Below are 17002 nucleotides of genomic sequence, written 5' to 3'. Positions count from 1 at the left end.
TTTGCTCTTTGCTTATGTGGTGTGTGAACAGGATGGTTTTTGTTGTGTAGATTGTCTTCTTTTTTTTTTTGGTTTGTGTGTTTGTATAGTTGGTTTGCTCCTAGGGTATACCCCTTGTATCTTGTAGTTTTTTGTCGTTTTATTTATGACTTTATTCATCCCCCCCCCAAAAAAAAAAAAAAAAAAAATAGCCTACAACAGTGGTTAATAACCGTCGCTGTAAATAAAATACGAAACGAATTATATGGTTATAGCGACAGTGTAAAACTGATGGAATAGAGTCAAAATATAGCAGCGGTTTACAAAATGTCGCAAAAGTGAAGGATATAGCAGCAATCGACCCGTCGCTATAAAGTTAGCAAGTAATTGGTAAATTCAAGATATAGCGACATTTGTAACTGCCACTACATCAACCGTCGCAATAAAAATAACTATACCAGCGTTTGCGAAAAACGTCACTATAAGGATATGCCGACGGGGCTATTGCGGCGGTTTGGCCGCCACTATTGCAACCGCGGGTAAAGGTGTTTCAGTTTTTAGCGACGCTTTTTCCTGCTTTTAGCGACAGTTTTGGCCGCTACTAAATCTTGGTTTTTTTGTAGTGGGCCCATCCATTTATTCTTGTCAGAACGGCCTCTGGCCCATCCATTCGTTCTTGTCAAACGTCCTCTGGCCCATCCATTTATTCCTGTCAGAACGGCCTTTGGCCCATTCATTTGGTATGGCAAACATTGTCCACCAATCGAATCAACGAATCTTATAAAACTTACATGGACGTAAGCAATTGGACAATAACATATTTCAGATATCTTTGTTAAGATATTACTCACAGTGATCGGCTGGTTGATTTGGCCTGGAGCTTGACCCTACACATCACATAACACATATGGGTCACAACCGATTCAATCCGTTCTTTAATTCACATATTCCTCTCTAGGCTTTATTCTTATTCTTCTAACTCAATTACAATGCTCAATGCATGCCTAAGAGTACTTAGAAGTGAAAGAGAATGGAAAACGAAACTCAGAATGTCTTTTCAAAATTTCAAAAAAGAGGGTCCCCGCTCGAGCGGACCCATGAGGTCTGCAAAAGTGTTGGATGCATCAAAATTACGCACGAGCGTGAAGTCTAGCGCTCGAGCTGAAGGTCTGTCTACATAGCTCCTCGCTCGAGCGTGAACTTCCCCGCTCAAGCGGACATCCAAGTCTGCAAAAATACTAGGAGCACGAAATTCACGCTCGAGCGGCGGTTTCCCCGCTCGAGCGGACATCAAATTTTCTGGGTTTTCCAGAACATGTTCTTGAGCTCCAACTTGACATTCAATGGTTCTAGATGCATGCTTTTGGCTCAAACTTCACATAATCATATACTAACATGGTACCAACACCAAATTACAACACAATGGAGCTCAATTTCATAAATTAATCACATGCATGGCTCAAATTGACCCAAACTCATCACCAACACATTAACTTTAAACATTCAAGACCAATACCTCCATGGTTTGTACTTGCATGTGGAGGATACTCATTATTCTCAACTTAATTGGTGAAGAGATGATCAAATACATGGACTTAAACCAAAAATTCAACATGGATCATACACATTGTGCTCAAACATGAAAATTTATAGCAATTCCTTACATGCATGTGTTCTATGACTTTCAATTCAACAAAACCAATTCATTTCTGTTACAAATGGTACAAATGATGCTCCAAATCATGAAGCTACACAGAACTACTCATGCATGTAAGGTTTGATGCTCCATTCTTCATATTTAACATGCTACATGCTAGAACACCCAAAATTGTAACAATTATGCACATGCATGTTCATTTTAACTTCAAATTCAGCTCAATCTTAGCCATGAGCTACCATACTACTTGATTTCACAAAATTACATACTCAATTCATAAATCAAGAATTGATTACTCACCTAGGAGCTTCAAACACTCAATGTTCTTTGAGTTTTAACTTCCAATTTCACAATCTTGGATCAAAATGCATAACTCCTCCTCCTCTCTCTCTAGAACTGGCCCTCTCTCTCCCTCTCTAGAGAAATCTCAGCCCAAATGGATAAAAGAGAGGAATTGAGTGCGTTGTGCCCTCTTATGGGCACAACGCACTTAATTAATCTAGTTAAAATTATTAATATTAAATAATTTGGCACTTAATTAATCGTTCTGAATCTAATTATTTTGATCCGAATCAATTTTCAATCAAATTTCACCGTAGGCTCTAAAAATTATGCCAATCGCGATGGCGCAATCAATTTCAGGTTCTGTGGCCGATAAGGCTTTCAATTTAAATTCCAAAGCAGATAATCAAACAGATATTCCTACGGTGAACGGATAGAAATTCAAAACCACATATATTCATATAAATGGCACTCAAAATCATATCAAACACATAATCATATGCATAAGGAAGATCAATTAGCATAATACGGAACAGGGGTATCACAGTACAAATTGTAAAGAAACATCCCATTATTTGGCAAAATATAATCTTACTGTGAGACATGTTCTTTGGAAGGAAAGCTTTCCTCCATAGCTTACCCACATATCCAGATTGCAGTCTTCCTGTGTGTAAAAAAATTATGAAAATAGTTCTGAAAATGAAATTTTGAAAAAAAAAATATTTTTCACAATTTTTGCATTTCTTAGAAGGGCAAAATGATAATTACACAATGAAATGATGGACAGCTACACCAAACAAGCTAACAACTACACCAAACAAGCTAACATCTACACCAAACAAGCTAACAACTTCTGTTTAAAGCTATAATCTAATAATCTAAAAACGGCCCCTATGTAGTAAAACTGATGGACAGCTAATATCTTACTTTCCCATCCATAATTGAAATGTAGGGGATGTATATACCACATTATTATGGAGAAGCAATCTTGTTATTTACTTATTTATTAGACATGCCTTTGGATCTAAATAACTCATTCGACACTTGTCTTAGAAAATTTAAAAATGAAAATCATCAACAACAATCTCTAAGTCAAATAGTTGGGTTGAATTTCTGTTTATAGTTCCATTGTAGTGTTTACATTTAAAAGACTGGCATTGAAGGATGCCTTGCTCTATGATTGGAATTAGCAACATCTTTACATTTAGTACCCAGACATTAACGCCAAATTCTATTTACTTGCTGAATGGGTTGTGAGAGTTAATAAATAGGGAATTTCTTCAATGGGCCTCAAATATGGTGGTGGCTTAGTTAAATTTTCAAATCACACTTTGTTTTATGGATAAAATCTCATTTTGATTCTGTGTAATTACTTTTCTTTGTTTCCTTTCTAGTTGTCACCGTGTCATGGTAGCTTCTCTTCCATTACTCAGAATAGCTTTAATGATGTCTTCAACTGATAATTTTCACCCCTTTTCTTTTCCTGAATAGCTTAGTGAAACCTACAGTAGCAAGTAATATCTTATATGTAGACTATTTTGTTTAATTGTTTCTGATTTAAATATAATACACTGCATCACTTTTTGTTTCATATTTGGATCTCTTTCTTATTTGACATTACTTACGATATTGTCAACCTGGCATAGGTTATTATAATTGACGAGATACTGAAGTTCTTCTCAAGAAATACAAGTGGTGAGGTCATCTTAATTATTTTTTTTCCAATTTTATTATTATTATTATTATTCACATGCTTTTGTGTAAATTGTACTTACATGTGTGTTATGGACTCTTTTATTTTCCCCGACCGTGCCCATGGAATATAATAAAGGTAAGAGTGCCATGTGTCCAACATGTCCAACACCTGTAAATTTAGACACTTGAATCTTCTAATTTTTTATGATGCTTGAAAAAAAATGAAACTTACATTTGCTATTAAAGACACATTTCTGACCTCACACATGGGTTAGAGAGAAATATCACGTCTCTTAATCATATTTAATTTCATGTACATTTCTACATAATTTAAAACATCTTATCTAAGTATATTATATTATATGATATGTTACATATATGTGTGTGTGTGTGTGTGTGTGTCCATGATGTGTCTCCATATGTAACTTTTGGACACATCTCGATATCCTAAGATTAATGGTTGTGAATGTCCAACTTTTGGACAGACACCTGCACCCGACACTCATATCCAATTCCATGTAACATAGACTACACCCCTTAGGTTTCTAACAATCACAACACCCTCTTATGTTTCTGAAAAAACAATTTTCCCTTGTGATGACGATTGCAACAGAAAATTTACATATTTTGTTATTCATAGTAATTCTTACTTTGTTTGAGGAAAGCATTTTGTAATTAAAATATTTTTATGAATTTTTTTTTTTTTCATAAAATGTTTTCCTATGTCTAGTTGCGACTTTGAAACTAATGTATTAGTTGTTGTATTAGTGTTAGTGGTAGTGGTAGGAGGAGGTGGGGCAGTTGGTGTTGGTGGTGGTGGGGTGGTAGTAGGGTGAGGTGGAGGTTTTGGCGGCGGAGGTGGTGAAGGTAATGCTGGCGATAGTGGTGGTGGTAGTGGAGATGATGGTCGGGTTTTTGGAGGTGGTGATGATGGTAATAGTGTGGTTGCGTTGGTAAGACTTTAGTTCGGAAAACGTTTTCTATCTTTTGAAATTGGAAAATATTTTTTTCCCAAATAAGCTTGTTTTCCATTGACCGCCACAAAACATTTTATGTTGCTTTCGCTTTCTGTAGTATCAAACTCTAGAAAATACGAAAAATATTCTCTGCCAAAACAAATGGAATGTTATTCCAATCCTAACTCACATTGAGTCATCAAGTTACTCTATCCTAACCCCATTAATAGTGATCACCTCTAATAGTCATTGCCGATGACTACCACCCTATGAAGCACCGACACGTCAAAATAAGTGCCGTATCCGTGTCGGACACATAGACACTTTGGGAACAGGTATGGGACACACCACATGGCGTGTCGCCTTATTTAATTAATTTATTTTTAGGGGATACTTTGGGGACATGCTAAATTGTCTTTTTCCCCATTTAATTTAATGCTTGTGATGAATATTGAATGTTTATTATTTTTTTCTTAGATTTAAATACTTAATAGATCATCCATAAAAAATATAAACTGTAAATGTTAATTTAAAAGTGCTTTTAAAAAAAAAAGAGTTAGTGTTTGTTTTTCTTAATGTTGATTGATTGTGAATATAATATTAATCTAGATAACAAATACATATATATATGAAAACATATTTTACTGTCGTGTCCGTGTTCTCATAATTTTGAAATTGCCGTGTCCCGTGTCTGTGTCCATGTCCGTTTCCGCATTCGTGTCTGTGTCCGTGTCAACGCTTCTTAGCTACCACCCAATCAACCATCTCTAAAGTAGACCCATCTGTGTGTGTGTGTGTGTCTATCTCTGTCCATAACCCATTGCCATGCAAACCATCACAGACCACAATTTATAACCTACAGACAGCCCCGCCATAATAGTCTAATAGCTAATCCTGTTCAAATATATTTTGCCTCGTATCAAGCTACTTCTATTGGGAATTAGATTATATTAATTTCACCCTTGGGAGGATAGGTTGTCTTACATGGGATGAGATTTCTGATGCCCGCTTTGAGTGTTCTATGTCCACAATAATCAAAAGATTATAACCATCTTGATACACTGACATATTTTGATGGTTGTTCTTCTTGTTGTAGGAGCACGGTTCAAGTTCAGAGTGAGAAGAGCTGATATACTTCCAAAGACAGAATTACATAATAAATGACAAGTGGAATATGTACCAAATTTGGCGCGACATTTCAGGTTGGCCTACTGACCTACAGTTTGTTGTGAAACACCATTCAGTCATGTTTCTCTCTTCTGCTTTCATCTGCATTGTGCCGAGGAACTACCCAAGATGTTTCCAATACAACTGCACAGACTATTCCAGTCTGCTGTGAGTTTTATTTTCATTCACTAATGCCAATTGGCTTTATATGTTGTAAGAAATAGAAAGAGGACAATTGCGAGTATTTTCGGATCTCATAGACTACTTTTCTCAAAATGCTGTCTAACAATAATTTATAGAATTCAAGGGGTTTTGGTTTGGCATAGAACAAGTACTGCTCACGATCGCCTTCTTGTATACAATTTGCCCTCAAAATACATGGTCCTGAAGTTATGTTGAAACAACATTGTTCAGATTGATTTTTTAAGTAGTTGAATCTTTGTCCATGATGACTCAAATTCTCGTTGCCAGAGGCTGCTTTTTCCTTTTAAGATAATGGAGGTTCATGGGCTGCCGAAGATTTATATTTTATTTTATTATTATAATGTATTACATACTAATGAGTCACAATAACAATATATGTCATTATTACAAAGAAAATTGCCACCTAAGATTGATCATAAAGGTTCAAGAGACATCTACCTTTTGAACGCGACAAAGCTAGTAGTGTTGGTGAGATATGCTGGCTAGTAGTAGTTGTATTGTGCCAGGTTGATTCAGCAGCCCTCAAACTGCCAATCTTGAAACTTGGCAGTTGGTTGAAGATGGCAGTTTCGAACCAGCTGGATGGGTGAGTTGGATTTTTTTGGCTTTGTGAATTTGATTCCTTAATTTAAATAAAGAAAAAATCAAAGTGCAAAGCACACCAGTAGTCGCTTTATTAGGAAAAATTTTTCCAAAATCCCTCCCTTGAGCCATTCTTTGTTGAAAGGAACACTAAAACAATTTTTATTGTGTAAAGTCCATTAAGATAGATTTTTCTTTCAAAGACACCAATATTGTACAGGTGCATTTTTATTGACAAATTTACCTTTTTAGTTGAATTCAGTAAACATTTCTGCACAAACAAACATGATCTCTTCTTCTTCTTCTTCTTCTTCTTCTTCTTCTTTTTCTTTCTGATGATCGTCAATATCAATGTCAATGTCATTATCGTTGTTGCTGTCGTTATCATCATTATCAGAACCAGTGGGAGGAGAAGGATCAAGTCGAGCAGTGTCGATGGCCCATTGGACCAGTTTCTGCACTCCATCTTCATCCACTCCATCATCACTTGCAATTGTTCCGTTACTTATTGGGACGCAGTCGAGGATCAGAAGAAAAAGAAAAGGGAAGAAGAGACGTCTTGAGAGCAGCAAATTGAGCAAACAGATCATATTTGCTGTAGTTGATGTTGCTATCGAAGCTGTGACCTTCTTCCCATCATCACTGTGATCGGTTGTTGTTTCATATTCTGTTTTTTTTTTTTTTTGTTACTGTCCTATTTAAGAAGACAGTAAAGTGTTACTTTGATAGTCAGTAAAATGTTATTGTGAAATAGAGTAAAAATATTAATTTTATTAAAAATTAAAATACTAAATTAGTCGCTAAGAATATTTTGATAATAGTAGTATGTGTTAGACTTTTTAAAGAAAACTTTTTATATTTGTTCTTAATGCATTAAAATTTTATTATAAAAGAGTTTTGACCAAATTTTTGACTTTATTTTGGCCATTGTCGTTTGAGTCATTTATAATTTCAATTAGCTCTTGCTTGTTATCTTGGAAGTGAAATGGAGAGGTAAGACTAAAAAGTGATCTGTAGTAGAAGGGATGTGATCAATTCTCTTTAAGTGTTATTCTAACAATTAATCATTAATTTCTGCAAATAAAATTAAAATAATAAATAAATAAATAAAATTCAATTGATTCAATTTTAATTATGAATTTATGATTGTCTCAGGTTGGTTTATAATTTACAATTGTGTCATTTGAGTCATTTATAATTTACAATTGTTGGTGTTTTTTTAAATAAAAAATGAACATATGAGTGACGTGTCATGCTTTTAGGAGTAAAATTGTAAATTTGATTAACTCTATAAACTAACTTCAATTAATTTAGTGACTATTTTCTATCAAAATCCCAAACTGGTGATGTCAATTGGACTAATTGTGAGCATTAAATGGCATAAAGGGACAGAATTTCGGACTATGGGCGCAATTAGAAACCAAAAAAAAAAAATACAATTGGACTAACTGTGAGCATTAAAATGACATAAAAGGACAAAATTCTGGACTACAGGTGCAATCAGCAACCAAAAAAAAAAAATACTGGCTATTAGGGTAGGCTGGGTGGCCAGTAATTTTCCACACGAATAATCCTTCCTAGCTCAAAAAAAACTTGGCCCGAAAGGGCTCCAATTTTTTTTTTCTTTTTCTTTCCCTCTTATATCGCTGAAATAGAGGGAGGAAGAGAGAGAAGAGGGAAGAAGAGGATGAGAAAAAGAAAGAGAAAGAAAGAGAAGAGAGAGGAAAAGAGAAGAGAGAGAGAACCCATCACCAGCGCCGCTATCACCAACACCACCATCATCTGTGTGTATACACAGATCTGTGTACCCCTCTCTCTCTCTCTCTGTATCTCTCTCTCTCTCTCTCTTTCTCTCTCTCTATTCTAAGTTATGGAAGAAGAAAAGAAAAAAAAAACAGAGCAAGAACAGATACAGGAAGATGATGATGATGATGATGATGTGTTGTTGTTGATGTTGATGCTCTCTCTCTCTCACACAACTCAAATTGGTCCCTCTTGAGATGTTTGAGGTGTTTCCCGAGCCTTCTCGTGATTGTTACACGATTTCGGCCCGCCGAGGCCTATTTTCAAGCTTAAGTGTGAAAAAAGTGCCTTTTTCGACCTAGTTTTCAAACCGGAAGTCCCTCGCTAGTTCTGTAAGTTTCCACAACTTACATTGGTTTCTCCCGAGGTGTTGGAGATGTTCCATGGGCCTTCACGGCACTGTTACAAGATTTTTGGCCCCCGATGGCCTATTTTCAAACTTAGGTGTTTAGGAAGTGCATTTTTTGACTTAGTTTTCAAACCGGGAGTCCCATGCAAGTTCCGTAAGTTTCCACAACTCACGTTGGTCCCTCCCTAGGTGTTTGAGGTGTTCCCCGGGCCTTCTCTTGACTGTTACACGATTTTGGCCCCCCGATAGACTATTTTCAAGCTTAAGTGCGAGAAAAGTGCCGTTTCGGACTTAGTTTTCAAACTGGGAGTCACGTGCTAGTTCCGTAAGTTTTCACAACTTACATTGGTCTCTCCCGAGGTGTTTGATGTGTTCCCCGGGCCTTCTCGTGACTGTTATATGATTTTAGCCCTCGACGACTTATTTTCAAGCTTAAGTGTGAAAAAAGTGCATTTTTTGATTTAGTTCCCAAACCGAGGGTCCCGTGCTAGTTCCGTAAGTCTCCACAACTTACCTTGGACCCTCCCAAGGTGTTTGGGGCATCTCCCGGTCCTTCTCGTGATTGGTACACAGTTTTGGCCCCCCGATGTCCTATTTCCAAGCTTAAGTGTGAAAAAGGTGTCTTTTTCCAACTTAGTTTTCAAATCGGAAGTCCCGTGCTAGTTCCGTAAGTTTTCACAACTCACATTGGTCACTCCCGAGGTGTTTGAGGTGTTTCCGGCCCTTCTTGCGACTGTTACATGATTTTGGCCCCCAATGGCGTACTTTCAAGCTTAAGTGTTAGAAAAGTGTATTTTTCACCCTAGTTTTCAAACCGGGAGTCCCGTGCCTGTTTGTTAAGTTTTCACAACTCCAATTGGTCCCTCCTGAGATGTTTGAGGTGTTCCTCGGACCTTCTCGTGATTGTTACATGATTTCGGCCCGCCGAGGCCTATTTTCAAGCTTAAGTGTGAAAAAAGTGCCTTTTTCGTCCTAGTTTTCAAATCGGAAGTCCCGCGCTAGTTTCGTAAGTTTCCACAACTTACATTGGTTTCTCCCGAGGTGTGGAGGTGTTCCATGGGCCTTCTCGGGACTGTTACAGGATTTTTGGCCCCGGATGGCCTATTTTCAAGCTTAGGTGTTTAGGAAGTGTATTTTTTGACTTAGTTTTCAAACCGGGAGTCCCATGCAAGTTCCGCAAGTTTTCACAACTCACGTTGGTCCCTCCATAGGTGTTTGAGGTGTTCCCCGGACCTTTTCTTGACTGTTACACGAGTTTGGCCCCCCGATGGAATATTTTCAAGCTTAAGTGCGAGAAAAGTGTCGTTTCGGACTTAGTTTTCAAACCGGGAGTCTCGTGTTAGTTCTGTAAGTTCTCACAACTTACATTGGTCCCTCCCGAGGTGTTTGATGTGTTCCCCAGGCCTTCTCGTGACTGTTACACGATTTTGGCCCCCAAAGGCTTATTTTCGAGCTTAAATGTGAAAAAAGTGCATTTTTCGATTTAATTCCCAAACCGAGAGTCTCGTGCTAGTTCCGTAAGTCTTCACAACTTACCTTGGACCCCCCCGAGGTGTTTGGGGCATCTCCCGGTCATTCTCGTGACTGTTACACGATTTTGGCCCCCCGATGTCCTATTTCCAAGCCTAAGTGTGAAGAAAGTGTCTTTTTCCAACTTAGTTTTCAAACCGGAAGTCCCGCGCTAGTTCCGTAAGTTTTCACAACTCACGTTGGTCACTCCCAAGATGTTTGAGGTGTTTCCGGCCCTTCTTGCGACTGTCCCTCCTGAGATGTTTAAGGTGTTCCCCGGGCCTTCTCGTGATTGTTACACGATTTCGGCCCGCCGAGGCCTATTTTCAAGCTTAAGTGTGAAAAAAGTGTCTTTTTCGACCTAGTTTTCAAACCGGAAGTCCCGTGCCTGTTTCTTAAGTTTCCACAACTTACATTGGTTTCTCCCAAGGTGTTGGAGGTGTTCTACGGGCCTTCTCGGGACTGTTACAGGATTTTTGGGCCCCGATGGCCTATTTTTCAAACTTAGGTGTTTAGGAAGTACATTTTTTGACTTAGTTTTCAAACTGGGAGTCCATGCAGTGGGTTTGTAATACCAGTTAAATTCATCCAGAGAAATTTGCCTATGGCAGAGAAAATTCTTTGTGCATTGTGTTTTGAAGCTTCAAATTCATCTAGAGAAATTTGCCAATAGTAGAGAAAAGTACTGTGTGCATTGTGTTTTTTGAATTTGATAATTGTTTTGTACTAACACAGTGCATTACAGATTGCATGATCATATAGGCACCCTCTTCGGCACGGTACGAGTTAAATTTCTCTGTGAATTTCTGGTAACTTCATACCAGTCAAATTCATCCATAGAAGTTTGCCAATAGAAGATAAATTTACTGTGGGCATTATGTTTGTTGAAATTTGCATTGTGTTTTGTGAGGTCCAATTCATCCAGAGAAATTTGCCAATAGCATTGAAAATTACAGTGTGAATTGTATTTGTTGAAACATACTATGGGTAGTCTGTTTATAATACCCGTCAATTTCATCCAAAGAAATTTTTCACTAGTAGAAAAAATTATCTGAGCATTGTGTTTTGAAGCATCAAATTCATCCAGTGAAATTTGCTAATAGCAGAGAAAATTACTGTGCGCTTTGTGTTTTTTGAATTTGATGATTGTTTTGTACCAAAACAAAGCATTACAGATTATATGATCACATAGGCATCCCCTTGGGAAGATACGAGTTAAATTTCTCTGTGAATTTCTGGTAAAATCATACTAGGGAAATTTCTGCAGACAATTTTCTCTATGTGGATTGTGTTGACAATCACAACAAAAAAATATATATATATTTAACCATTGATAGGTATGAGATTTACATTAGTCAAAAAAGGATATATACATATATGTCAAGCATCATTATTCCTTCAATGTATGAAAAAATAAATTGAATGGTTAATGCTAATTATATTGTGTACATTGTCTTCCTTGCACTAGTTTCACTATTACATTTTTGGTTCTTCTTCTGGAGGTATTTGAATTGGTTCTGTCCATGACCGGCCAACTTTGGTCACAAATCTCTCTATGATTTCTGCCCTTATCAACCTTATGTCTTGTGTGGACAATTTCGAGCTGATAGGTTCATGCTTGCTATATTGTCTCATTATATAGCACACAAAGAGGCCACAATTCATACTGCATACAAATTATAGGTATAGTTAGTTTTAAGAAACATTCAAATCATATTATCTTATTTATAGATGTTGTATGAAACTTACGAATCACTGTCTTGTTGTGGAGCATTGTTGACATACTCAAAGTTGTAATTTGTGTTTTGTGAGTTTATCAATTCGAAAAAGGGTTGTGATTGTGCCTCTCTTTCAAGGCAAGCTTTCAAAAAATTCTCCACATAATCTTGTTGTGAAAAAATAATTTTTAAGTAACAGAGAAATTTACGGACAAAGCAATGGGATTCTATGAAAAATATCATCACATAAACATTATGATGGGATCAGAGAAATTTGCACTCGATTGTTTTGCATCTTTGACATATTTGTCTTCTGTATCATCCCTCCTTGGCCTTAGTGAGTTGTAGAACCTTCATAAATTGTCTTGTTTGTCGAGGACAAGCAAGGTCCAGTGATTTCCATGTGTTGACTTCTTATTACCCCAAATATTTATTGGGAAATAGAGGAATCTGTAGTTCCTCCATGTTGTTTCAATAGGCTTGTCAAATAATGAGACTCGAAAAGTTTGATTTTCCATCATTTTGATGAAATTCTGTGGTCAGAGAAAATCAAAAAATAGTTATGTTATGAGAAAGTTGAAATGGCAGGAATTTAAGAAATATACAGATAGAGAAATTTTAAATGCACACAACTAGCCAGAGAAAATTAGACTAATGACACAACTGGCTTCAAGAAGTATCTTAACAAGAGAAAGTAGTAAGTAAATTTCAGAGAAAATCAAATAAAAGAGTAATAACATACTAAGCTCATGGATGTGAAAAAAAAAATGAAGTTGGCTGTTGTCTTTCTCTCATTTGGTCAGTAAAAAGGATCTCTCCATAGCCATCAATGGCCTGAAAAATATAATTTATAATTGTAATATTGGTTTATAAAGGCTGATGGAACATTACAGAGAAATTTTGATGAAAGACTTACATTGTTGGCAATTTCTTTTTGCTTTATTAGGTTTCCAATGTCTTCGAAGGTAATGAGATTCAACTCACTTGTCTAGATTAAAGCCCTACAAGAAGACAAAGAAAGGATTTAATAGTTGTTAATGCTATATAAGTTTGTAAATTATTGTTTGTTATCTTCTATTTTATTTGTTGTACTTACTCAAGTCCAAACACATTTGATATGTGCTACAAGATGTCTTTTACATGATCTTTTATCAATCTTGAAATCGGTAGAGTTTGTGGAAAAACGCAAGATTTTTCTGATGCTTATTGGTTGAGGCAAGACGTACGCATCAGCATCAAGTACTTCTTTGTCTTTCGTGGTTTGCTCAGTTTGCTTTGCAACTTGTTGTTCCACTTGCATTCCAACTATACACAGTGAAAATCAAACAAGCTCCAAAAATCGAATAAGAAAATAGATAGAGAAAATCAAATAAGCAGTAGAAATCAATAGAAATAAGCAGCAGAAACTAATGTGTTTAGAGAAAATTACCATTGACACAAGGACATAACTTTTTGTGGCTCAAGATTTTCACTGACCTTGCGGTTGAACTTGTGTTGGTGTTCGGTATAGTTGTGTTGCTAGTTAGACAGATAGTTTTTGAACTTGTTCATGCAATTTAGCATATTCATTTTCAAGCTCCGAAATTGAATACCTCAATTGTTGGATTGTTTTTGTATCATCTTCTTTTTTAACCTCCAACATTCTTAGTTTCATTTGGATTGTGCTGTCTCTTTCTTGAAGTTCTGAGTTAAGTGATGCCAAGGTTCTTATTGCAATATCCTTTTTTGCAAGTAATTCATTCCAATTTCTCTCTTCTTCTATTTTAGATTTAGAAAGTGCCTTTAGTCTTTGACGTAGATCAGCAATTTGGGCATCCTTTGATTCCTCAGATTCTTGAGGCTGATGCATTGTTGAGCCACAAATGCTATCACGATGTTGGTCCATTGGCTCATTATGTTCTTCTTCATCACTTTCCTCATTGTTTTCTTCATGCTGTTTAGATTGAGTGCCTTCATCTTTTTCTTCACTGTTTTCTTCTTTCTGTTCATTTTCTTCTTTGTCTTTTGCTTCTATCTCTTCACTTTCTTCTTGGCTTCTGCTTCTCCACTACTTGCTTGATCTTCTTGTCCATTGATGGCTTCATGTTCTTCTATGTTGCCTTCTGCTTCTTCATTCCCTCATTCTTCAAATGAATCTTGTAATGTTTCCTTGAATTTGACAATTGTCTTTTTTTATTCTTTCTTCGTCTTTTTACTAAGATAGAACTCCTCTGATGGATTTTTGACTAGCTCCTTGTTATCTATTTGTAATAGGAGACTCTTTTATTAGAGAAATGTTACAAAATTCACTGAGAGAAAAAATTCAAATAAGGAAAATAAAATTCATCTAAATGACACTAATGGGAAACAAACTTCAGAGAAAATTGTATGGGCTAGAGAAAATTACAGACAATGAGTTAATTTTATAAGGCAGAGAAAATTATAAAACAAGCAATATAATTTAGATATCAAAGAAAATCAATCAAGGCATATAAGTTAATGTTTTACTATAATTGTGTCAGACAAATTTGGATTCCAGAGAAAATTCATTAGAAGGGTAGAAATAAACAGTGTTAATCAAAGATGCAAGGCACATAAGTTATGGGCCAGAGAAAATTACACACAAGGAGAAACAATTTTTTGGGCCAGAGAAAATTATGAAACAACCAACATAATTCAAATATCACAGAAAATCAATCAGGGCATATATGTTAATGTGTTACAATTGTGGTCAGAGAAATTTGGATTGCAGAGAAAATTGATTACCATGGCAGAAATAAACCAATGGTAACCAAAGAAGAAACATAAATTGATAGTCCAGAGAAAATTGATCTCAATCAATGGCACAAGGAGGGAAACAAACCAGTGGTCAGAGAAATTTTGGAATTTCAGTGGTGATAGAAATCTAACCTATCGAGGTGCAAGAGAGTAGACTGGTGTCTTCTGCAGCTGTTTCGTCAAGGTTTGCAGGTTCCACTTGGCACATCTTGGGAAGTCAGTTGTGTTATTATCTTCCAAATCAATGATATTTGCATGTTCACATAGCCAATACTGTGATGAAAATTAAAGTAATTAAATTTTGCTAAACACACAAATTTATAAGTATGATAACTGCAAATTTGAATGGATATTATACTTACCAGCAGTGCAATGACACACCCCATAACTTCTTCTAGAGTTTTGTGCAATGCTATGATAGAGTCAATCAATGTTGATGTGATTACTTCTGGCCAATCATACTGTTTCATTGATTCAAGAGGTTTCCACATACTTTATAAAAAACCACCCTATTGAATTCCCACTTGTTGTAAAAAAATAGGGTGAGACACAAGTACATGTAATAATGATTGCTACATCTTTGAAGTCAGTGAGCCTGGTGTCTTTTTGGAATCTTCTCCTTAGGAATGCAGATTTTGGCGTTTTAGAGTATCTTAATGACATGGCTCCTTTACCTCCTTGCAAACCAAAAATTAAGGTCACGTCATTGGTTGTAAAGGTCAAGTTCTTTTTACCAACTGTGAATGCTTTTGTTTTTTCATTGTAACATTAGATTATTGCAACTACATCATCATCAAATTTCCTAGATTTCCTTAGATCCGTCCTTCTAGTGGTTAGAGCTTGGATCAAATACCAGAATGGTTTCTTTTGAAGCTCTACAACTTGGTTTGAATTGAATTTAAGTGTTCGAAAAAAGGAGACAACAGATGAGAGGTTGGATCGGTATTGAATGCTGTAGTGAGCTCTCTTTCTTTAGAGTTTAACAGGTTTTTTCCCCCTTGAGCTTGAGTCTGTTGAAGTTAGGATACTCATCTTGATGCTAGTTGCTTCATCACCTTGGACTTGTGTGTTTTAGCAAGGAGTGTGTGGTGTTTTGCTGCTGGCTTTTGATCTTAGATCATAAGAAGATCGAGAGAGTTTCTGTTTCTTGCTTGGTGTTTCCGGTGTTTTGCTGCTAGTTTTTTATCTTAGATCATAAGAAGACTGAGAGAATTTATGTTTCTTGCTTGGTGTTTTGCTGTTTTGCTGTTTTTATGTTTTGCTATTTCTAGACAATGATGAAAACATAAAGATGTCAACATTAAATCCCAGAGAAAATTGAACATGCCGGAGAAAATTGGACATGTCAGAGAAAATTACACATAAGGGAGAAAACTAAGGTGGTTAATTGTTTTCCTGTGGAATACATCTCTAGCCACAGAAAATTTCCATTGTTAGAGAAAATCAATAAAGCATCATAAACATGGCAAAAAAAATTTCAATAATTGTTAAAATTACATATAGAAGTAAAATGAAACCAAGAAAAGTAAGCACATAAAAGTAAAAGATGTCAACAACATTAAATCCCGGAGAAAATTGAAAAAAGAAACATATATCTAGCAAGCACATAAAATGAATGACAAAGAAAAGTAAACATTGCAAGCGAAAGAAAATTTCCATTCCACAATTAGCAAGATAAAATAAACAAAGTAATGTAAACATGCCACTAAAAGTTATACCACATTGAAACCAAGAATTGAACAAAATAAACATACCAGGGAAAATTACACATTCTGGAGAAAATTACACATTCTTGAGAAAATTTCCATTCTAGAGAAAATTTTAAGTCCATAATATTAAAATGCCAGAGAAATTTTACATACACAAGCAGAGAAAATTAAACATGATAGAGACACACAAGGGAGAAAAGTGATGTGGCCAGAGAAAATTATAACTTAGACACAGGCAAGAGAGTAATAAACATTCCAGAGAAAAATACATATTCCAAAGAAATTTACAAAGCAGAGAAATTTATAGACAAAATCACATAAACATGTTCAAGAATAAAGAAATAACTTTTTTTCAAATTAAATATGCCAAAGAAAATTCAAAGAAGAAACATAGTCCATAATATTAAAATGTCAGAGAAATTTACATACACAACCAGAGAAAATTAAACATGATAGAGACACACAAGGGAGGAAAGTGATGTGGTTAGAGAAAATTATAAATACCAGAGAAACTTAGACAGAGACAAGAGAGTAATAGACATTCCAGAGAAAGATAGACATTCCAATTAAAAATACATATTACAGAGAAATTTACAAAGCAGAGAAATTTATAGACAAAATCACAGAAACATGTT

The 17002-nt window shown here is 35.8% G+C and overlaps 2 pseudogenes across 2 annotated transcripts in view; both read left to right on the top strand.

The window, feature by feature from the left end:
* The window catches only part of LOC145807797 (uncharacterized), a 53407-nt pseudogene extending 47213 nt beyond the window's left edge, over positions 1-6194 (top strand). The window contains exons 10-11 of the transcript XR_014351185.1: positions 3565-3613; positions 5666-6194. The product of XR_014351185.1 is annotated as an uncharacterized LOC145807797 (transcript). The remainder of the gene's footprint in view (positions 1-3564; positions 3614-5665) is intronic.
* The window catches only part of LOC145807203 (calcium-transporting ATPase 3, endoplasmic reticulum-type-like), a 241058-nt pseudogene that overhangs the window by 107447 nt on the left and 116609 nt on the right, over positions 1-17002 (top strand). The gene's annotated exons all lie outside the window — the stretch shown is intronic.

Source organism: Camellia sinensis, chromosome 14 (assembly GCF_055761805.1).
Source record: "Camellia sinensis isolate YWXY chromosome 14, ASM5576180v1, whole genome shotgun sequence".
NCBI classification, from domain to species: Eukaryota; Viridiplantae; Streptophyta; class Magnoliopsida; order Ericales; family Theaceae; genus Camellia; species Camellia sinensis.
Note: the sequence above shows the minus strand (reverse complement) of the source record. Positions and strands in the feature narration are given on the sequence as shown.